Source organism: Protopterus annectens, chromosome 5.part0 (assembly GCF_019279795.1).
Source record: "Protopterus annectens isolate FY-2018-M chromosome 5.part0, PAN1.0, whole genome shotgun sequence".
NCBI classification, from domain to species: domain Eukaryota; kingdom Metazoa; phylum Chordata; order Ceratodontiformes; family Protopteridae; genus Protopterus; species Protopterus annectens.
The window spans coordinates 1,102,505,540-1,102,528,921 of NC_056735.1; the positions used below are offsets into that span (position 1 = coordinate 1,102,505,540).

Sequence of the window (23,382 nt, forward strand, 5' to 3'; positions counted from 1 at the left end):
TGATGTATACCATATGAAGTTTTGTGGAGCTTTTCCACCCCAGCCATACCGTCAGTGGTCCCTGTGGGATTTACTAGTGAAAAAAATAAATATAACAGCACATTTTATTTTGACATTTTTAGATATCTCCCCAACACTAGCAGTTCCTTAAGATGCACACTGGCACTGCAAAATGTAGTTATATTACTGGGACAGACACAGTACTATCTCCATGTTAAACAGATAAAAGGTGGTTTTGGAATTAGTTTTAGGCTGTCATCAAGAGGGTGCAAAACATGTGCACCAAGACATTTAATTCAAAGTAAAGTAAACAGTACTCATCATTGTTTGTAATTTTAGTGTCACTTTTTATTTGGAGATGCTACTAAGAACTAGATACTGCAAATGAGAAATCTACAAACTAAAATAAAAAAATACACATTGTTTATTTTAGCATTACAAATACGACTTGAAAGAAACGGGGTTGCACCGGGTGAAAGCAGTCGGTGTGCTGTGTTGTTGGATTAAATATATATTTTTTATTGCCTCAAGTTCCTGGTCTGTGCCTTATTGCTGGTTCCAGCTTTCCAGTGGTCGAGGATCGTTTGATTTTCTTTTATTTTAGCATTACAACAGTGGTTTCCTAATATAAAATAAATAAATAAATAAATAAATAAATTCAAAGTCTCTAGAAATAAGAATATTCCAGCTGTGAATGATAAAGTCAAAACACAAAGTGAACTGCACATAACCAATAAACCATGAGCTGAAATAAAAACGGGATGATGTACAAAGTACAAGGGAGGGAAATTGTGGGGTTAAAAAAACACACACAAAACTCTCAGTAAAGTGCCACTTAAATAATGTTGTCATTGTTTTCATTAGTAGGAGAGAGACTGACATGAAAGCTCAAAACTTAAAAAGTTCCTTAGATTCATAAAACTGTAATAATGAATTAAAGAATGGAGCAAGAGAAAGGGGTTCATAGTAATGAAGAACATGAATCAAAGAGAAGTAGACAACAGTGTCCCAACACCGAGGACTGAGAAGGAGAGGAAGGCAAATCAGGAGTTGCAACTACTGAGGTTCAAAGACCTGGTGGGCAAATGCTCCAGAAAGTGCAGAAAAATACAGCTGTCTTACAAAGTTAGCACAACTGTAGATGTTAGAGCGCACTTTCTATTATATTCAGTCCTGGGATGTCTGCCTGAAGGAGCCCAAAGGCCAGCCTGAACATCTGAGTTTTCACATTGCTGTTTCTAGCCCAGCAGACTCACTCACATTCTGATAGCAGGCCATTGCTGGTATAAAGGGCAGTCACAGCCAGCATCATTTTCAGGTTTCTTTTGCTCTAGTAGGTTAGCCACAATCATCTACATGCCATAGAATGACCCATAAAAGGAAAACTCATCTCTATAACCACAGGTTAGGGGAAGGGAGGTATCAGGAGAAGAAAATAAAGATGGGGAAGTGAAAAGAATACCAATCCCAACTCTAAAACAGTAGGCAAGAAGAAGGAATTGGGGAGGGACTGGTACTTAAGCAATGAATGCATTCAAAATATCTACAATTAGGGTAAGTTCCTAACAAAACTGTACTGTATTTTTCATAAGTGTTGTAGTAGTGAGTTTTGGAATGACTCCAGAGCTCAAGCATGAGAGACTGTCGTCATTCTTGCCCAGGGGAATAGGTTATTACTAGGTTAACTGCCCTTGTGAGCCATTTTAAGCCTAGCCACTTATCACATTTGAGACTCAAACCCTGCACCTTGTGTTTGTAAGGCAAGCACCTTAACCATTATGACAAACCTAAACCCCCTATGACTGGATTAAGACCCTTGGCTTGATTTAGTAAAAAGTTTTCAGAGAATGCAAATAAATAAAAAGAACATTGAATAGAATAAAGCTTTTCTCTAGAAAATAAATGAATGTTTGTAGAAGCAACTCTGTATCTGGTTCTCGTGTTTTCGTGCAGGCAATCTGATTAACAGCAATAAAAACAGAATACTTTTTTCTTTTAATGGATAGAAGACAATGTTTTCTGAACGTATGTTTTCCCAGTCTGGCAGAGAAATAAAGATAACGCAAAACCATACAGCATTTAGTAGAAGCACAGGCTGTACCATGCGTCTTAGCATGGATAAAAAGAAGTTCCATATGAGTTGTTCATCTCGCATCCATTCTTACAGATGGGTTTGGAGCCGATCCTCGGCTCCAAGTCGGCCTACTACAAAGCTCAAGGTCTTCAGACAGCTCAAGGTCAAATCCCTATCTCCCATGATGCACCTGGAGTTACCTCAGATCTTCTTTGTTGCGTATAATAATACCATGTGTCATTCCATCACTCTTTAGGAGAAAGCCATAAAAAACTGAGCAACCAGGAAAAATCTAGTATCTCGACCCTCGAAAAACCCTGGAGGGGGTAAGGAGGGTGGGAAGTAAGAATGAAGGCGAGATGAACAACTCACATGGAACGTTATGGTGAGTACATAACTTTTTTATGTGAAGTTGTTCTATCTCGCCTTTCATTCTTACAGATGGGTAGCGTCCCAAACACCATCTTTCTCAGGTGGCTCACGGGAGTATGTTTTTTAGGACAGTAGACCCAAAGGAGGCCCTGTCCCTGGAGGCCATGTTAACTTTGTAATGAGCGATAAAGGTATGAGGTTTTGACCAAGTGGCTGCTGCACAAATGTTGTCTATAGGAAGCATAGCAGAAAAGGCAGAAGATGTGGGCACTGCTCTGGTAGAAAAAGCCTTAATTTTGTGTTATAAGGGCATATTAGCAGCTGAACAAGCAAATGTGATACAATCAGAAAACCATTTAGAGAGTGTTGTTTTTGTCACTGGCATACCTTTTCTAGAATCTGAAAAGGAAACGAAAAGCTGTTCTGATTTTTCTGAACTCTTTTGTTCTATCCAAGTAAAATCTGAGCTGTCTATGAACATCAAGCTTGTACTCTAAATTGTTGGTGTGTTTGGGAAAGAACAATGGCAAATCTATAATCTGGTTAATGTTAGTTTCAGTACAAACTTTGGGTAAGAAAGAAGGATTTGTTCGCAAGGACACGCTGTCAGCATGGAAAATCAAATAAGGAGGCTCTACGGACAAGGCCTGAAGCTCTGGCACTCTACAGGCAGAAGTGATGGCTACTAAAAAATCGTCTTCCATGACAAATATTTCAAATCGCATGAGGAAGCTGGTTCGAAAGGTGGGAGAATAATGCGTGAAAGCATAAAATTTAGATTCCATGGGGTATAAGGGGATTTCACAGGTGGTCTGAGATGAAAAGTTTCTTTGAGAAAGGCTTTGGGTAATTTGTGTGTCATTATGTTTAATCCTTCAAAGGCAAGGTGAAAATTAGAGACAGCAGCAAATTGAACCCGAACTGTTGCTGCTGCATCTCCTTTATTGAAAAGCATAGTCAAGAACTCTAATATGGAGGCAATATGGGCTTGGTAGGGATCAATGTTATTTTGAGTGGGCCATATAGAAACTCTTTTCCATTTGCTAAGATATAGCTTCCTAGTAGAGGATTTATGAGAAGATATCAGAATCTGCTGCATTTCATTGAGAGGTTATGGAACCTGGCTATGATGGGAATTGGAGCAGCCAAGCTGTCAATTTCAGGGACTGAAGAGAGGGATGAAGATTCCCCCAATGAATGCGTCAGAAGATCTGGAAGTGGGTCCAGAATCCAAGAGTCTTCCAATTGAAGTAGAAGGAAGGAGAATCAAATCTGACGAGGCCAATGAGGGGCTATTAGAATGATGGTCCTTCCCAGGGCTTTCGCTTTCTGTAATTCTTTGGATATCAAGGGAATTGGTGGGAATACATAGAGGAGACCCGGAGGCCAATTGTGTATGAGTGTGTCCCTTGGGGCTTCTCCCAGAGGGGGAATCAGGGCAAAGTAGCTTCTGTATTTCGTGTTCATGTGGTTGGCAAAAAGGTCGCAGCAAGGCTGGCCCCACCTGCGGAAAATTCTCTCCGCCATCTCTTTCTTGAGGGGCCGCTGATGAGGCAACAAAATTGCATTGCTCAGTTTTGTCTGCTATCATGTTAGATTTCCCCAGGATGTGCCTTGCTGACAGAAAGGGCTGGGTGGATGTAACCGACTGCCATACTCTTAGGTCATTGTGACAAAGGGGGAAGGACCTGGTTCCTCCTTGTTTGTTCAAGTACCAGACCATGTTGCCCATCTGAATCGCAATTGTTCCCAGAGGAAGAGAATCCTGGAAGTACTGCAACGTTAAAAGTACCACTCTCATCTCCAGGACATTGATATGCAGATGAGTCTCCTGTTTGGTCCATGTGCCTTGTGCTGTTCTTCCTTGAAAATACCCCCACCCTATCAGGGAAGCATCCGTAGTCACTGTGGCTGCTGGTGGGGGTAGGATAAAAGGACGACCTATCGTTACAGGAAGAGAGGTCAGCCACCAATGAAGATCCTTTTTGCATGTGTTTGTGATCATTATGAGATGAGACATTGGGAGCTCTTGGTAAGACCATTCAGTGAATAACCGCCATTGCAGAATCCGCATGTACATGCGACCCAACAATATCGCTAATATTGCAGCTGCCATCATGCCTAATAATTTTAGTACTTCTGATGCTGAAGCCTTGTCTTTGGATATGATATTGTAAACTTGCTGACGGAGTAGTAAGACTCTTTCTGCTGGAAGTCTCAAACTGGTGATTTTGGTGTCTAATTCTGCTCTGATAAAAATGACGTGTTGCGATGGTGACAAGGCAGATTTTTCTGAATTTATTGTAATGCCCAGATGACTGCGGAGAGAAAGAGTGGTGTCCCTGGCTTGTATAAGCTGATGCCTGGTGGTGGCAGTGAGAAGTCAATCATTTAGGTATGGAAACACCTGGAATCCTAAACGTCTCAGGAGAACCATGATCACTGCCATACATTTGGTGAACACTCTGGGGGCTGTAATGAGACCAAAGGGCAGGGCTCGAAACTGGTAATGATTGGCTTCCAGCTTGAAGCGCAGATGATCCCTGGATGGTCTGGCCATTTTTATATGGTAGTATGCATCCTGGAGATCTATCGAACACATCCAACTGTCTTTTCCTAAGAAGGGAAGTATCAACTGAAGCATGACCATCCGGAACTTCTCTTTCTTGACAGATCTGTAGTCTGCCGAGTTGCAAAATAGGTCTCCAGTCTCCTGTCTTATCTGGAACTAAAAAGAACCTTGAGTAAGTTCCAGATCCTATCTGGTCTACTGGGACTGGTTGGATGACTCTTTTTCTTAGCAACATTTGGACGTCTACTGTTGCCTGCTCCCTGTAACTGGGTGGAACGTCTTGAGATTTTTGTTGTCAATGGACGGGGTGTGGTGAAAGGAATGAAATATCCTCTGGAAACTCTACTTTGTACCCAGTTGTCATTTGTTATTTAGCGCCAGGCATCTGGATACAAAGATAAGCGACCCCCGACTGCCTCCAGAGTAGGACAGTTGGGCCTCCTTTCAGGAATGCTGGTAGGGCTTCCTAAAGAACTGTTCTCTGTCGCCCTGGTTTTTTGGACCCCCTCTGCCATGAAGGTGGCGTCTTCCATTATAGCCCCCTCCTCTGCACCTGGAGGGGGTTTCATCACGTGTGTCCTGAAAGGCTCCTTGGGCTTTTCAGAACCACATGTCTTCTCCACTTTGACCCTTGGGGTAGGGTCTGGTAGGGGTGGAAAAACGGACTCCGACGGCAGACAAAATCTTTCCTTCCTGTTCGCACCTGGTCAAAGTTTCCTTAACTTTGGGCCTGAAAAGAGACGAGCCATCAAAAGGGGTGTTGACAAAGGATGACTTAAAGGGCTCCGTGAAGAAATACAAGAGCATCCAGGAATGTCTCCTAAGGGCAATTCCTGTACCCGTTGCCCTACTCGTTCCATCAACTGCACATAAAATGAGGCATATGGACGAGTTCACTATGGAATTGAGGGTAGCAAGCTGGGAGGCGACCTTTCTCTGAAGCTCCTGCAGCTACTGTATCCTGAAGAGCATCTCCAAGCTCTTTTAGGAGATTTCTTTGCAGTCTCATAAAATGAGCAGAGATAGTTCAGTGAACGCAAGACAAAAGTCGCTGAACTGTACATGCGCTTCCCGTATCTATCCATGATCCTAGAATCTCTGTTAGAAGGATGGATAGAGGAAGAAGTTTCTGACACATCTTTTTGGTGGCTGCCGCCACCACCATGGCATCAACTGGCACTCCCTTGGTAAAAAAAGACTTTTCCTGGGGGGCAGTAATTAATTTATTAGGCCTCCTGGAGACAGGCTCCATGGTGTCCGGAGACTCCCATGCCATTTGTGAGATCAGCTCCATGAGCTCACTGAAGGGCGGAGACACCCAAGAGGCGGACGGTTAAGAAATGAAAGCCTTCAGGAGAACCCACTCATCTTCAGTAGGGTTGGCGGACTGCCAGTCACCACTCTGCCTAAAGATTTCTAATATCTCAGGAAATTAGATATCCTCAGAGGGGGACCGTGGGGATCCTTCTGATTTTTCCAGGTCGGTATCGGATGTCAGAGACTCCTGTGGGGAATCTAAGTGCTTCCTCTTACAGATTCTCTTCCTGGGAACCTCATCAGTGGTAACTTCTGGTGAGGTCTCGGAAGAGCAGAGGCCACCCAATGGGGCTTCCTGAGGCTCTGAGTTCTACACTTAGAAAGGATCCATGAAGCAGAAGTGGACACAGGCGCTTTTGGGGAGGAGGAAGCCGGACCTGAAGTCGTAGATGTCTTAGGAGACATAACTCTCCTCATGGCTTTGAAGGCACCTCTGCTCCAATGAGAAATGACCAATGGATCCGAGGAAACCATTGATCCCTCCGGCACTGGGACAGTGGGCTCCGAACCAGACATAGGAGCCAAGCTTATCCGAGCCAAAGCCCCAAGAGGCAAAGTCAGAACTGACAAGTTAGTCTATCATCCCTGGACCTGACCGGAGAGTGTAGGCTCCTAAACTCCTCGATCGGTGCTGAGGACGTCTGAGTAAACAGAACTGATGACACTGGTACAGGCGTTGGCTCCGAAGGATCAATGATCAAGTCTGACTCCTCCGGCTCCAAAGGACCGGTATGGCTCGGAGGAGAAAATTAAGTTGATGGCAATACAGTCTTTAGTTCCGAAACAGCTTGGGTTGGAGACGATAAAAAGTTTGCAAACGCCAGTGCCTGTTAACAACTTTTGCACCACATGATCCAAATCCAAATCGGAAAGGCTGATCGAGGACCAGCTGAGATGCATGGATGGATGGAGGCACTGACTGAAGGACTCGTGATTTAGGTACCTCGGATACCGGTTCCAAGACTGGGGACCGGCTCAGAAAAGACAAGACGCTTGGCTCCAAGGTCTGTGGAGCCAACGCCAATGTTTTTTTTTTTTTTTTACTTTCAAAGAAGTAGAAGCCTTAGAAGACATTTTGAAGATTTACTAGACCTGTCCTGGTCACTCAAAGCTTCCTGAAAGGACAGTTTGAGAAGTCCTCTATCTATTAACTTTCACTTTCTATCCTGAAGAACCCTGGAAGAGAAGGAATGACAAATGGAGCAGATTTCCTGAAGGTGCAAGGCTCCCAAACAATATACACAATTGACATGGCTATCTGTAATGGACATTTTCTGTCCACATTTTGGACATTTTCTGAAACCTGACTTAGGATATTTATGCCTATCCTGGTCAGCCATAATGAACTACACAGTATCAAGAGAAAAAACTACTGTGATATAACAAAGACACACCCAAAAACTATTTAAATAAGCCCCGACAAAAACTACGGGATAAATGTGCTGTGACAGTGTCACTATTAAACACACACACACTTTAACTAGTTATATAAAGCACTCTAAATAGCTAAATATATCAAAAAACTGTGACAAGAATGTCACTGATCAAAAGCACACAAACTACTATTTAAACTACACTAAATACAAAGGCTTATAGAAAAAACAAAGGCCAAAGAACTATATCTAAATATGAAAAGGCACACCAAAGGGAAAGTGAATTCGCACTATAAAGTTATAAAGACTAAAAGCTAACTCTAAGTAGAGAAATAACAAAGTTATTTAGAAAATTTTTAGATAATAAATTTGTACTGGCCCGAGCTATGCGAGGAACCTCCGATCTATTGCAGCGGCAAACTAGATCTGAGGTAACTCCAGGTGCATTATGGGATAGGGACTTGGCCTTGAGCTGTCTGAAGACCTCGAGCTTTGTAGTAGACTGACTCGGAGCCAAGGATCAGCTCCAAACCCATCTGTAAGAATGAACGGCGAGATAGAATAACTTCACATCCAAGTCTGTGAGTGCGGCTGTCAGTTTGGGACAATTGTTCCTATTAGGAGGGTAAAACTTCAATATTTGAAGATGTACACAGTTTTGCATGTCAGTATTACGTTAATAGCTTTTGGGGATGCATTGGGGGTATATTCGCACTTTTCGTGTGAGGGCTTTCAATAAAACAAAAAGTGTTACAAGATGTGGCATAGGCTCAAATGGATATGACAAGAAATAACTATATAAAACATCAATCTGGCAAATATTAGTGTAAGCATGTAACACAAAAGCTAGAACCAAATACTTGACAAAAAACTGTTATAGATAAAATGTGGGAATAATAACTTTTTTAACATAATGATGCTTTCTACATTATCTTTAAATGTTAACAGTCATACAGACATGTACAACAAAGAAAGAGTAGTAAACTATATTACAAAATCTTGAGTGCAAATTGCTATGCTACAAGAGACACATTTGGAAAGAAATTAACATGTGAATTTGATAGGGAAAGGTTTTTAGGGTGGTTATTCAGCAGAATAACTTGGACAGAGGAAAACAGGAGTACTCATTAATTGCAAGAGGACCTCCAACAGTGATAGAAGAGGATAAAAGAGATACTAAAGGTAGATTTGTAGTACTAAGGGGCCACTGACAAGGAAGGAGGATTATACTGGCATGTATTTAAATTCCACCTAAAACTGCTATAATGGAGCTTAAGAAAATTCTGAGAGAAACAATTAGCTTTCAACAGGGAATAGGGGACTGTAATTTGATTTGGAGAAGTGAAAATGTGTCTGGAGAGCTGAAAAGGGAAAATGTAACAAAGGAAAGTAGATTTTTGAAGAAATTTATGAAAATATGTGGCATGGAAGATATGAATTCAGTAGTAGGAGTTCAGAGTGAATTTACATTTTACTCATGATACAAAAACTCGACTAGGCTAGACAGAACTTACATTTCACAGGAACATGTGCATGTAATTGAAAGATACACATCCAATAACTATATTAGGTCATGCACCAATAATAACCAAAACAAAAACACAGGGTAATTAAATAAAAATGAGACACTGGAACTTTCCCACCCATCTGTTGAAAAGAGAGGAATTTAAGGAATGGGTAGAGGAAACTATTCAGGAGTTATTACAGATAATAGACGTGTCTTCTGAAAATATACTTGAGAGCAAGATAAAATTAGAGTAGAGTTTAAAAACAGGGAGAAAATAAAAGAAAAAGATATGGTTAAGAAGTAACAAGAATTATTTAGAGGGCCTGACAAATGTTAAAGTATTGTCGAATAGTGGGAATCTCACAAAACAAGAAGAGGTGCAATTGCAGAATGCTAAACAGAAAATAAGGGATTACTTTGATAATATGCATGAGTTTAAAAACATTGCTGTTAAGCAACTGTTTTTTGAAATTAATTCCAGAGCACAAAAACACTAGCACAGTGACTCAGGCAAAAGAAAACAGAAAGAGTCATCGCCAAGCTTAACAAGGAATATAACAAGAAATCCTATAGAGATACTAGAAATATTTCAGAAAAGTTATGAACATCTGTATAAAGCAGCAAAATATAGAAATCAAGAAAATGTATAATGTAAATGTTTATGGAAGAATTAAATATGCCAAGGTTAGAGGTAGATGGCGCTCAATGACTAACAGGACAGGAGGAGATGAGACAAAAATGGTTATGTATAACCAATCCACAGGAAAGTCTCCAGGAAGAGATGCTATTCCTGTAGAAGTCTGGAAGCTAGGAGGGAAAAAACAGAACATGATCTGGACAGCTTTGTTTCACAGTACTTTAAGAGGAGGAGATGTACCAACACCCTGGAAGACAGCAATGGTGGCTGTAATACCTAAAGAGGGTAAAGACCCATCAGACCTAGCTTCATAAAGGCCCATTCCAATGTTAAACCATGATTGTAAAGTGTTTACGTCTATAATGGCTAGAAGAATGACAAATGTGATGCCAAAACCGATAGATCTGGATCAATGTGGTTTTGTAGAGGGGAAGCAAACATTTGACAACATTAACAGAATGTTGATGATCCAGAGGAAAGTAGACTGTAAGAGAATACCACTGTTGTTGGTGGGTCTTGATGCAGAGAAAGTATTTGACAGAGTAAGCTGGGAGTTTATGAGCAGGGCAATGGAAGCATTTGAGTTCCCTGATAAAATTATAAGGTTGATTAGGACGATATATGAGGAATCAGAGGTGAAAAATGAAAGTGGGTGGTTTCCTCTCTGATAATTTCTGTTTCAGCACAGGAACCAGATAGTATTGCCCTTGTTCGCATTATATTTAGAACCATTGGCAAAGAAAATAAGGGACTCAGAAATACAAGGATATAAATTATACGGTAATCAAGAAAAGCTGGCTCTGTTTGCAGATATTATTTTATACCGCATAAAACCAGAAAAGGACATTTCAGTGCTGTGGATCATTTTGAGACAGTTTCAAATCTTTTTGGGATATAAAATTAATAAAGTTAAAACAAAGGCAACAGCTGTACATTATGTAGCCACACACAAATTGGTTCAACAATATCCATATTTATGGGGACATGATAAAGTGAAGTACTTAGGAATATGAATTAAAAAGGAGTATGGTGTGGCAGGTAAGGATATGTGGGAAGAGACTAAAAAAAAAGATCAATACACAAATTGAGAAATTTGAAGTTCTGTTATATAGATAGGAATATATAGCAAGATACAAACAGTTAAAATGTTTTCAGTCCCTTTAGTTTTATACATGGGTCAGCCATATTTATACCAACCAGAAGAGAAGTTGTGGATAGCAATTAATAAAGAGCTGAAGTATTTTATCGGGGGGGTGGGGGTGGCCAGGTTCAAGTGGGATAAGCTGATTCTTCCAATAGAACAGGGTGGTTTGGGGTATTTCAGAGCTGCAAAGTTAAGGCTCCTATACATAGACACAAGCAGAAACCTATAATTCAAAGTGGAAAGGAATGATGATGAAATGGGGGAAAGCTCAAGAAACAAGGCGAGACTGGGATTTTGGATGCAGGTCCTTAGGGAGATTAACAATAACCATATAGAATATTATATTCATAAAGTAATGTAAAGTATTCTATGAACTAAGCCAACACGGAATGGAGACAGGAGATTCTGCCAAAACAGATGACTGCAATTAGGGATACAGACAATGGGCAAGAGTAAGGTAGAATTTATTGGGGGAAAACTGGCAAAAGAATCAAGGTACTGGGAAGAAATAATCCAAGAGAAAAAGGTAACAGAATGGCAAGAGGCCAATAATTTATTTGGGCTGCAGGCTAGAGATTGCCTTCCCTTACCAAGGACTGATATCAGAGTACAGGCAAACAGAAAGAAATAGGGGGATCCAAAGTGAAACACTGATAGACTTTTTAGTAGAACTAATCACAGAAGCTGCTGTTAAAAAAGGAACAATTAGTACAGCATATAAAATATTCTGTGATAAGTATAAGAATCAATTAGAGGAGGTTAGAACGAATTGGAAAGCGAGACTGGATAAGCAATTCACAAAGCAACAATGGGTGATATATGTATGTCTCCCAAGTATGCAACAAAGTCTAGAAGATTTAGAATCTTTACTTGGAAGCGTTTTTAGATAGGTACTTTTTTGTTCAAAGTATTTTTCCAAAGGTGGACAGCAAATGTTGGAGGTGTGATGGGGAAGGAACAGATAAATGGGAACATGATTGTAATGAGAAAGATTCCCTGTGGACTTACTCTTATCAGAGGTACTGGGTGAGCAAATTGGTGTACCTATGGAATTTTTTTTTTTTTTTTTTTAACTCTGATACAGAATCAGATTTGTCTAGACATAGTAAGGCCTTGCTGAGTCTAATTGTGGTGGCTGCCAAAAAAGCAATTACTAGAAAATGGAAATCAAACTCTAAACCAACTGTGCTAGAAGTTGTGAATATAGTAGAAGAGATAAAACAACTGGAACAGGGATCTTTAGAAAATGGTAGGGAAAATAATTCCATAGGGAAAAAAATTGGAATTGTGGGAACAATACATGCAGAGGAGGATTTGAATGAGCTATGTAATGTCTGACTGACACGGACTGGAAAGATTATAAGCGATGAACAGTGTTTGCAACTAAAATTATGTCAATATGGTTTGTTTTCATTTATATAAATGTATGATTTCTATGTCATATGTGATAATTTAGTAAAGATGTTTCTTTAAAAAAAAAAAGAATGACAGACTGGCTGGCTTGAGGAAGGAGTTGGGATAACAGACCCTGCAGAACGGTATTGACAAAGTATGCACTGACTCTGGCCCCTATACTGCAACGTTTGGCAAATTTATGAACAGATAACCACATGGGTACTTCCAAGATGGTCTGGTTAACCTACCTCCTCAAAGGAAAGCTGTGATAGCAACTGTGACCCTAGTGGAATGGACTTCTACTTTTTTTCAGAAACTTGGTGAAGATAGCAAAATTTAAAGCCGTTGACAATCCACTTGAAAAAAGTCAGTTTGTCAACAGGCTTACCTTCTTTTTCCGCTACAAAGTCAAAAGAGTTGTTCTGACTTTCCAATTAGCTTAATTCTATCCAAATAGAACCTGAGCTGCCTATACACATCAAGAGAACATAAAATTATCTTTCCTTTCTTCTATGGAAGGAAAAAAACACAGGCAAATGAATTGCTTACTGTAAAAAAAAGAGTTCCGTCACCAATTTTGGCATGGAAGAAGGATTGGTATGAAAGGTGAACTTATGCTTATAAAATACTAGGGAAGGTTCTCTACACAACAGAGCATTCCAAAATCTGCCTGGTTGAGGTCAAATATGATAGTCTTCCAGGACAAAAAAAAAAATATAAGTGGTAGAAGCAGCAGGCACAAATGGTTGTAGGGTTAACTTTACAAGACGAGAGTGAAGTCCCAAGGTGGTGGAACCTCTTTTGTGAGGTTTCAGATGCATACTCACTTTCAGAAACAGTTTCATTGCCAGCTGTAAAAAGAAACATGGTGACAAATGCAGAGAAGATCTATGTACCTTGACAGAAGCACAGAACAGGAAAGATTTGAAAAGGTCCAACAAGTAAATAAGGACCAAGAACCCCTGTGCTGCACTTGGGTCTTCTCCTTTAGTAAGACACCAAGAGGTGAACCTTTTAAAACTTTGTTATATAACACTTTTTAGTGCTGGGTTTTCTGGCCTCCTTTAGGATAAGAAGTATACCCTTACATTGCCTGGAAGGGATGAGAACTAAATTATCCATGCAGTCATACTTACAGTCTGCATACTGGGGTGAATGACTGCCCCCTCAACCCCCATTCTGGGAGAGAAGATCTATCAAATGGGGAAGTGTGAGTGGCTTCTCACTGTCTTGATTCAGGAGAAGGCAGAACCAGTGCTACCCTGGTCAAAATGGTGCTATCACAATCACTTTTCTCTGCTTCTCTATCAGCTTTCATAAAATCTTGAGGATTCTGGGAATGGGTGAGAAAGCATATAGAAAATACATCTGCCAGAGAAATGGAGAAGACACCTGCAACCCTGTCCTCTTTTCTTGCCCATGCTGGTGCAGTGTTTACTAAGTTGTCTATTTTCTAGAGATGCAGAAAGGTCTATCTGCCACAAACCACCTGTGGACCAGATCCAAAAACACTTTCCTCATTAACATCCATGTGCTGGGGGGTCTAGGGCTATTCTGCTTAAGTGGTCTGCCAAACTGCTGTCCTCAGAATGGATGTGTTGGGCTATAAGGTAAGAGTAAGCTTTCCTTTTGCTTGTTTACATACCACATGTCTATGTTATTACCTGCCCTGATAAGATGGGACCCCTGCAAACAAATGTTCTTAAATGCTCTGAAGGTTAAAATGACTGTCTCCTTTAAACTGATCTTCTAACTTCCTGAAGGTTCATTCCCAAGTCCCTTGTTTTCTCAGGTCTCCTACATGGACTCTCCAAGTGAAATCCCATGAGTCTGTAGTCAGAATTTGACACCCGATCTATTTATTATTCATTTATTTATTTTTGTGTGCTAGGAAGTTCCAACTGGGGTTTATCCCATTTTCAGTGGAGGCCCAGAGAGAAAAGTTTCACATATTAAGAAAGTACATTTAAAGAGTTTACTTAAAAACACAATCCACCTAGAACACATATGAATTTAAGGAAATGCATTTTTTCACGAGGTAGCTGGTTACAGAGAAACTATACAGATAAGCACATTACATAATACATGCAGTGTCTACACAGAATGGTAGCAAAGGCATATGAAACAATATGCAGATTGAGGTACTAAGCTTGTACAGACCTGGATTAAAGAAAACAGAGATACTGGGAGTAATCTGGGAAATGGAAGTTTTGTAGGAGAGTGTGTGTGTGTATGTAGAGAGTGGAATGGCAGTCTGTAGAATGGTGTAAATTACAGTTGTGGGAGAATACACAGTGAGATTTCTTAGTGAGATATACAAAGTTAGATTGATTTGAAGATTATGGTACAGAAGGTTTAAGGGAGTTTAACTTTGAAGGTAAAGTTTAGGCTGAGTATGGGAGGGAGGGAGTTAGTCAGGGGCAGCGCATGAGCACAACCAGTTACTTAGCAGGTGATTCTTTAGTGATGTTTTGAAAACATGCAGTGTGTCTACATGTCTTAATGCAGTGGGATTTGGTTCCATATTTTTGATACCTGGTTAGAGTATTGAGTCTCCTGTGTAATTATTTGATTTTGAGATGGATAGAATAGCTTTGTTGTTGGATCGTAGGGCTCGATTAGTGATATAGGACTGTAGTATTCCTTTTAGAGTCGGGTATTTTTCTGGGAGTTTATTAATTTAAGGGCTGCAATAAGTTGATAGTAGTTGATGTGTTTTTTTAAGTTTTAGCCAGTTTTGGATTTTCAGGCTAGGCAATTGCCCCCCCCCCCCCCCGAGGATTATTTGTAGCAAGTTTTACAGTTTTGTATAGGCTGATAGTTTATTTTTGATGTTTAAGTTATGAGTTAGTAGTAGTACTCCAGGCTAACTTCCCTCTCCCCACCCTCTCTTTACCTTTAACCCCTCATTTTGCTTAAAAACTAACTTCTACCCTGTTTCTTTTCCCTTGCTGTCCTTCTATGCTCTGACCTACTTCTCCAATCTCTCCCACCTCCTCTTGACTGTTGTTTTTCTTTTCCTCTCTTCACTTCCTGACTCCTGCCTTGTCCCTATAATTTTTTCTTTCATACTCTTCCTACTTCTCTACCCTTCTGAGCTTTAACTGTTATCTATATGGCTGATGCCTTACTGCATAACCTTTATGTATTAGGTAAAATTGCTTTGAAACCGACAGAACATTGTGTATGAGTTTAAACTGTTTGAGTTCCTTAAATGTATGTTGATTTTATTAACAAGTTGATTTATATTTCTATTTTTATTGTATGTCTTTATTAACAACTTGTCTATCTGTCTTGATTACGTTATGTGTGGAGCTTTTCTCCCCAGGCCTCTACTGAAAATGGACATATATCTAGCTAGACTAGCCCGGTCAACAAATGTAAAATAAAAAATAAATAAAATAAAAGTTAGGATTAGTAGGAGGATATGATTAAGTACCACGGTGGTGGTGCTGCGATAGCATTGTCGCCTCACAGTAAGACGCTGTCCGGTTTGATTCTCAGCTAGAGTGTCTTCTGAGTGGAGACATGCATGAATGGGTGTACCTTCGTTGAAGGTTGTGCGTTATGGCTGGTAACTCGGCACGTAAAAATCAACTACCAATCATTAGCAGACCGGAGTTCCGCTGTGGCGACCCCTAAAAGCCGAAAGGAGGAGGATATGATTAAACTGAATAACTGCTTCATCTAGTGGAAATGTTTTTAGGCAGTTACAGTTATATTGCTTTAGAGTTGCTGTAAAGCATTCATGGTTGAAATTCTGCAGATTATGGACTTGTTTGTATGCTACTTGCTTCTGAAAATTTAGCTGCTGTCTGACAGCATAGGTGGGTGGATGGTCACTAATACAGTCTGGTAAGGTTCCAGTAGCATTGATGTTATGGGGCTTATTTTAAAGAATCCAATATAGTGTGGTTTCTTGCTAAATGTTTTGTGGATCTTGGTAGTGATGTTTAACAGTTGTGAGAACCCAAATAAGTTTAGGTCAGGTAAGGTATTTATTTGTTTCCAGTCAATGTTATGTCACCGAAGATTATGGTCTCTCTTCTTTCTTTATATTGTGGTACAGCCACCGAAGGACTTCTTCAACTGTGGATAGATTATTTCTAGTGGAAATATATAGTCCTATTAGGCAGACTGATTTACTTTTATTGAGCTTGAGTTGGGTAATGAGAATTTTAGAGTTCTGAAACTTTGGTGAAGTTTGAGGATGTTGAATTACTTCTAGCATGCTTTTAAAAATTATTGCTACTCTATCTTCTCTTTTTGTTAGTCTCTCCGACCTGATTATGTTATATCCATGGGGAGTACTTCATTACTAGTTATTTCTGGTTTTAGCCAAATTTCAGTAGCTGTAAGTATGTCAGGGTTATAGAATAAGGCTGTGTGGAGATCATGGATCTTGTTAAATATGTTTTGAAAATTTATGTTTATAAAAAAGAGATTGTGAACTGAGTTGTGGTTTGGGAGAGGAGTTGTGTCATTCTGAAGGGGTGCCTTTGGTTCTGACCATATACTGGTGCCTTGGCCAGGGTTGGGGGGGGGGGGTATCTCCACTTTGCAGCAGCTTAGTTACAGTATGCAGATAAGTGTAGAAAAATCTAGCCTCTTTTATGTGTATGTAGGGAGGTGGAGAATGATGACTTACTGAGCTTTAAGTGTTTAAAGGTGCATGTGTTTAGCAGAAAGACACATTTGAAAAATGTGGCATGTTAGAGGACTGTTGTAGCTGTGGATTTGTGGGAAAGAAAAGTACAGCTGTGTACACTTACCATAAATGTAGATGTTCAAGTGTATTCATTGTTGCAGTCCTTACAAAATGGGTTATCCGACTCCCGGTAGCCCACATTCGGCCAGAATACCAAAGTCCTTGGTATATGATGTTGGCTACCTTCGGTTTAAGCTTGACGTCAGGTAAAGGAAGGCAGCAGACGCCATTTCCTCAGTTTTTCTTGCCTTAACTGTCAGAAGCCCCCAAAAAAGGTTAGACCAGGAAAAGAAAAATCTAGTCTGTGCCCTAGGAAAAAAGGGGGTGAAACTAGGACTGCAACAGTGAATACACTCGAACATCTACATTTATGGTAAGTGTGCACAACTGTACTATGTTCGTGTTTCACTGTTGCAGTCCTTACAAAATAGGTTGATTCCCAAAGCTCAGGAAAAAAAAAAAAAAAGGGGGGAGGAGGAACACCCACAGTTTAAGGGTTGGTAAGGATGCCCTGCAACACTGCTGTGACAAAACCAGCCTTGGACTTAGAAAACAAGGGTAAATTGTAATGTTTAGTGAAAGTGTGGACAGAAGTCCAGGTAGCTGCTTTCAGGATGTCCCTAGTAGGTACACCTCTTAAAAAAGCTGCTGAGGTAGATGCTGCTCTAGTAGAATGGGTCCTAATACTGTGTGGAGGAACCTTGCCATGCTGCAAGTAACAAAAGTGAATACAATGAAAAATCCCCTTATAAATGGTCTGTTTTGAAATAGCTTTGCCCTGAGCTCCAGGAGCAAAACTGACCAACAACTGATCTGACTTTCGAAAAGGTTTAGTCCTGTCCAGGTAAAATCTAAGCTGTCTATGCACATCCAGGGAATGCAGTAACCTTTCTCCTTTATTCTGAAGATTAGGAAAGAAGGTAGGCAGGTGGATAGACTGGTTAGAAGTCAGGCTAGGAACCACCTTAGGCATAAAAGATGGATTTGTTTGAAGAGAAACCCGATCCACATGGAAGGTGACAAAAGGCTTTACTGCCATTAAGGCCTGCAGCTCAGAAACTCTTCTAGCTGAAGTAATAGCCAAGAGAAAGGCAGTCTTCCAGGACAGAAACTTAAAATCTGCTGAGGCAGCTGGTTCAAAAGGAGGCAGAGTAAGTTTCTCAAGTACAAAAGTAAGATCCCAAGCAGGAGTAGGTGCCCTTCTGGATGGGCTTTAAATTGCTAGCTCCCCTGAGGAACTATTTCATCAAGGGATAAGAGAAAATGGGTTGCTCAAAGGAACAATGAGCAGAAATAGCTGAAGCATGAATCTTAATAGAAGAAAAGGAAAGTCCACCATTAAGCAAGCCTGGCAGATAGTCAAGAATAAGAGGAAGAGTAGGTTGAGATGGGTCACCCCCTAGTCTGCATCAACATGGAGAATCTTTTCCACTTATCTGCGTAAGATTTCCTAGTGCTAGGCCTCCTGGCCTCATGAAGGACCTCAAACACCTGTTGGGAAGGGTTTAAATTATGAGCCAGGCTGCCAAATGCAGAGTCTGAAGATGAGGATGCAGAATTTTTCCCCCCTCCTGAACCAAGAGATCTGGTATCAAGGGAAGATGCCAAGGCTGAGACTGGGACAGACTGTGAAGAAGTGGATACCAATGTTGCCTGGGTCAGTCTGGAGCTATGATGATGACCCTTGGTTTTTCGTCCATTATCTTTAACAGCACTCTGGGAAGAAGAGGCAGAGGAGGGAATGCATAGATCGATAGCTGTGTCCAGGGGAAGGACAGAGCATCCACTTTGTCGTGATGATCCCTGGTGCAAAAGGTTGGAGGAAGGTGGATGGTCGGAGATGAGAAGAGATCCACCTGGGGAGTGCCCCAATGCTGAATGATGCGACAGAAGATGGTCTTGTTTAGCTGCCACTCGTGAGGATGCAGGACCTGCCGGCTCAGCCGGTCTGCCAAGGTGTTGAGCCTTCCTGGAAGAAACTGAGCTATCAGATAAATGCCCATGGAAGCTGCCATGGACCATAGTATCATGCTTTGTCTGCACAGGGGGGTAAGAGTGAGTCCCTCCCTGCTTGTTGATGTACCATATGACTCTGGTGTTGTCTGTCTTGACTAGAAGAGTACCAGGAGAGAGAAGATGCTTGAAAGCCATCAAGGCCTGCTGGACTGCCATCATTTCCTTCAGATTTATGTGCAAATGAACCTGTTGATAGTTCCAAGCCCCTGAATGCATCTGCCCTCTAGATGTGCTCCCCAAGCGTAGTCCAAGGCATCTGTGGTGAGAGTCTGGCTGGCAGGAGGTGGACAGAAAGGCAGGCCTTTGTTCTGTGCACAGGCCATAGCCCACCAAAGGAACTCCGTCTGCAGGCGGGAAACAGAGGAAGAATCAAGTCTTAATCCTGTGTGTGTTGACACCAGAAGTTTTTGTGGTACCATTGTATTTTCCTCATATGCAGTCTGGCATATGGAATCATCAAAATACATGAAGCCACAAACCCCAGGGCTTGCAGAGGGCTGGGTCATGGTTGCCAAATTCTTGGAAGTAATTTGAAAGATCCATTTGTTTCTCTTGAGGGAAGGAACCATCTGGGCGGCTGTGTTCAGACTCGCTCCCAGGAATACAATCTCCCTGGTGGGTACCAATTTTGACTTCTTTTCATTGATAGTGTAGCCCAGAGGTGAGAAGGTTCTTTACAAAGTCCAAATCCTTTAGAAGTTGCTCTGGAGAGTTTGCCTGAGTAAGACAATCATCCAAGTAAGGGTAAATTTGAATGTTTCTTTGCCTGCAAAACACAATGAGTGGAGCCAGGCATTTTGTAAAAACTCTGGGAGCAGTAGATAAGCCAAAGGGCAGTGCAGAGAATTGGAAGTGCCCGTTTCCCACCCTGAAGCAAAGGAACTGCCTGCAGCTTTCCCTTATTGGGATGTGCAGATAAGCTTCTTTGAGATTCAAAGTCACCAGCCAGGAATCCTTGGCCAGCATTGGCAGCAACTGCTGAACTTGGGACTCACCATAAAAGTGCTTAGAATGAACAAATCCAGAATAGGGTGCCAGGTGCCCCCTTTTTTTGGGAACCAGGAAAAGTCTTGAGTAGAAACCCTAGCCTATCTGTAGTGCAGAAACTTGCTCTATTGCTCCCAGGTTTAGCAAAGAAGAAACTTGTTTTTCCTGCTTCTGCCCTTTGATGTGGGGGGATATTTCGGTATTCTTGGTGGACCAGGAAGGTGTGAAAGGAGAACTTGTAGCCTTGGGATACTATTTTGAGCACCCATTTGTCTGTGATGGTGTACCAGACATCTGCAAAAATGGCTAACCTTCCCCCCAAAGGAAACCCTGGGCCTGCAGAGGCAGGCAGGGGAAGGCCGGAGTCACTGGGAATGCTTGCTTTGGGAAGTTTGCTTAGAACCCCCCAATTTTGAAGAGGAAGCCTGCCAGTGCTTAGCCTTTTGAGGGGTGGACGTTTGTCCCCTAGAAGACCTGTAACCCCTAGGCCTAGTGTGACCCTGTTTACTGGGGTCAGGAAAAGTCCAGTTCTTAGAAGGGTAATGCCTACTAAAACGAGGAGGCTGAACTTGCAGAAAATCCTTAACAGTTTGCATAGATTTGGCCTTATCCTCCAACTTTTTCAACACCTCTTCTGCTTTGCTACCAAAAAGACTGTCCTTGTGCAAAGGCACATCCAGTAATTTAGATCTGACAGGTTCAGAAAGGTCTTGTTCCCTGAGCCAAACATGTCTTCTAATAACAGAACCAGTGGCTTTTGCCTTGCAAGAAGCCTCCAAAGTGTCAAAACCACACTGTAGAGAATGTTTAGTCACAACAGTGGCAGAATTCAATAAATCTTGCATATCCTTATTCTCCATCAGGGAAGGAACACCAGCAATTTTAGCCATAATGGCCTCCAAAGTATGCTGCTGATACTTAAGCATATGAAAAAGACAATTAACAGACCTAATAGCCAGGGTGAAAGAAGTATAAAACTTTTTACCCCATCTATCCAAGGTCCTAGATTCCCTGTCAGAAGGAACAGAATTTTTAGCAACCATGCCTTTAACACCTTTAGGGACCTGAGAAATAATCTCTGGATCAACAGTAGGATTTTTGAAAAGGAACCGATGAGAATTAGGAACTCTACAATACATGTCAGGCTTTCTGGGAGCAGGAGGAACAGAATTAGGAGTCAAAGAATTCTCCATGAAAACATCATGAACAACTTCCAAAACCGGAGGGATAGCCAAAGGCTTATGCTATGGCAAATCCAAGAATTCCCTAATCTGTTTCTTAGACTGAGGGTAGTCCTGACTTTCCTATTTGAAATGCTCCCTAAGAGTATTCAGATTATCTCCAAAGGAAAATCCTCTGGAGAGGATGCAGAAGGGATGGAGTCTTCTGCATCAGAATTCTCAAAACCAGAAAAAAGTTAAGTGTTTCCCTCTTCATCAGCAGAGGTGCTGGAAACCTCAGAGTCTGAGGCAGACAAAACTTCTGGGGACAATTCCCTAGCCCTCTTAGAAGGGGGTGGCTGAGAGCCCCTGATAAGGGTCAAGAGATCACTAGCAATCTTAATCATCTGACACTGAGGCATTTGAGGGGAGGCCGGCGCCTGCTTTGGAGTAGATTTTTGGCTGGAAGGCCTGCAAAGAAAGCCGGAGGGACTCAGGAGGCCTAGCCACCACAGTAGTCTGAACCAAGGTCGACAGTCTGGATCTGGTCTCTGGGTGGAGAAAAGAGGCCTCAGAAGCCGGATCCGGATCCATCAAAGGTGGCGACTGGTGGAGGGTCAGAAGATGAAGTGGAAGCCTGCGGTATGGAGGACTCAGAAAATGTCTCCGCAGATGCCTGCTGCTGAACATCCGTGGACTGCAGGGGCAATGAAAGTGCCTCACTGACTACCGCTGGGCTGACAACCAACTTAACAGGGATGTCGACAGTTAATCTGACCCTAAGCCTGTCACGATCCTTATCTTTGCGCTTCTTAGGCACATCTGAAGTCGGGAGACCAGAAGACGCCTTACCGGCAAACTTAGACCAAACACCGAAATGCTCATGCTCTAAGGTCAATGGTACACGGGTTGAAAGAAGCACAGAGAACACAATTAGGGACGTCGTGCTCAAGGCCCAAACAAGTGATACAATAGGAGTGAAAATCACGATGCGGAATCTGTTTTCCACAGGCAAGACAGTTATTAACTTTCTCTGACATTTGTTAAAGCAAGAAAAGAGGGTCCCCAACGCGGTACTTATGTGAGGATGTTTTCAGCTAAGCAGTCGGAATACAAAAAGAAGGCACTCGGTCGACCGGCACTCGTGCAAAATGCTTCTGCTTTGGACTCTGCAGCAAGAAAAACTGAGGAAATGGTGTCAGCTGCCTTCCTTTGTACCTGACATCAGGCTTAAACCGAAGGCAGCCAACATCATATACCAAGGACTTTGGTATTCTGGCCGACTGTGGGCTACCGGGAGCCAGATAACCCATTTTGTAAGGACTGCAACAGTGAAACACAATGAACATCTGGGCGGATGTGACTGTGATTTTAACATTGTGATGTGTGCGAAAAGGGTGAGCAGTGTTATGGCGATTCCAAAAGAAAGTTTACCTCTTGAAAGGAATTTAAGATATGTCATGTACTTGTCATGACAATAGGAGTAGTGTTTCTTGTAATGTAGGATTTCTGCGACACTGAATGGTACTCCTTGCTTCAAGGGGGATCTTGTCTAATGATCAAGCTATCTCCCTCCTTTTGTAAGGGATGAGGTGAATGCTAATTTGGAGAGAATGCACGTGTGGGTACCACCTGTTTCTAAGATACCTTTGAAGATTTTGCATATGGAACCTGGCCAGAATTAGTATCTGTAAAGCAAGTAGCAATATTTATTTATTTGACATTTGTTGACTGGGATAGTCTGACTGAGCAATTGCCCTTTTTCAGTGGAGACCCAAAGAGAAAATTAACAGTCTGGAAAAATCTCTAACTGAAATACAGAAGGGATTGGTTGCTTTGCTGAATCACTGGGAGAGAAGCAGGAGCTTGTCTGGAGTTAAGAATGCTCTCTGCTTGTTCAAATCATGACCACCCTCAGGAAATTCACTTGACTTGCTTTCATAGCCGTAACATCTGAACCAGCTTACTTTTCTGAAACTTGTCATCACATACACTAAAGCCCTTTGGAATCTGTGACAGAGAAGGGGCTTGAATGAGACAGTCATCCAGGTATGACTATACTGTAGATGCTATTTGTCTTGCAAAAACTATTAACATAGCCAGGCACTTTGTTAACACCT

General features: G+C 41.6%; 1 protein-coding gene across 1 annotated transcript in view; it reads right to left on the reverse strand.

Annotated features, from left to right (window-relative positions):
- The window catches only part of REV1 (REV1 DNA directed polymerase), a 4,137,464-nt gene that overhangs the window by 1,632,375 nt on the left and 2,481,707 nt on the right, over positions 1-23,382 (reverse strand). The window lies entirely within an intron of this gene.